The 1,094-nt window shown below is 41.2% G+C and overlaps 1 non-coding gene across 1 annotated transcript; it reads left to right on the plus strand.

The window, feature by feature from the left end:
• The first annotated feature begins 678 nt into the window (after nt 1–678).
• On the plus strand, nt 679–751 carry TRNAQ-CUG (transfer RNA glutamine (anticodon CUG)). The gene has a single exon. It is a non-coding gene; the product is annotated as a tRNA-Gln (tRNA).
• Nucleotides 752–1,094: the final 343 nt, after the last annotated feature.

Here is a 1,094-nt window from a genome sequence, read left to right on the forward strand (position 1 = left end):
CCCACAGTGTGTATGTGAGGGGGTACCTTTTTCTCCATACCCTCTCTAGCATTTATTATTCATAGACTTTTAATGATGGCCATTCTAACTGGTGTGAGGTGATACCTCAATGTAGGTTTGATTTCCATTTCTCTGATAATTTTTAGCGATGTTGAGCATCTTTTCATGTGCTTGTTGGCCGTCTGTATCTTCTTTGGAGAAATGCCATGTAGGTCTTCTGTCAATTTTTTGATAGGTTTGTTTTTTTATTTTCAAGTTGTATGAGCTGTTCATATATTTTGGAAATTAAGCCCTTGTCAGTTGCATCATTTAAGAATATATTCTCCCAATCCATGTTGTTGTTGTTTAGTTGCTAAGTCACGTCCAGCTCTTTTTCGGCCCCATGGACTGTAATAGCTCACCAGGCGCCTCTGTCCATAGGATTTTCCAGGCAAGAATACTGAAGTAGGTTGCAATTTCCTTCTCCACCCAATCCACCGGTTGTCTTTTTATTTTGTTTATGGTTTCCTTTGTTGTGCAAAAGCTTGTAAGTTTGATTAGGTCCCATTCGTTTATTTTTGCTCTTATTTCTATTACCTTGGGAGACCCTACAGTGAAATATTATTCAGCCATAGAAAGGAATGAAATTCTGATTCAAGCTACAGCATAGGTGAACTTTGAAAACATTATGCTGGGAATTCCCTGGTGGTTCAGTGGTTAGAACTCTGCACTCTGACTGCCAGGGTTCTGGGTTCAATCCCTGGTCAGGGAACTAAGTTCCCATAAGCCATGAGGTGGGGCTAAAAAATAAAAAGAAAACATTATGCAAAGTGAAAGAAGCCAGACACAGAGGCCATATATGGTAGGATTTTTTATACAAGAGGTGCAGAATGGACAAATTGGTAGAGACAGAAAACGGATTAGTGGTTGCCTAGGGTTGGTGGGGAGGGCGGGGGATAGGAAGGGACTGCTAATGATACAGGGTTTCTTGTTGGAATGATGGAAATGTTCTGGAACTAGATAGCGATGATGGTAGCACAACCCTGTGAATGAATATACAATAAGCCATGGGGCGGCTTCCCTGGTGGTCCAGTGGTTAAGAATCTGCCTTGCAA

This window comes from Dama dama, chromosome 4 (genome assembly GCF_033118175.1).
Source record: "Dama dama isolate Ldn47 chromosome 4, ASM3311817v1, whole genome shotgun sequence".
Lineage (NCBI taxonomy): Eukaryota > Metazoa > Chordata > Mammalia > Artiodactyla > Cervidae > Dama > Dama dama.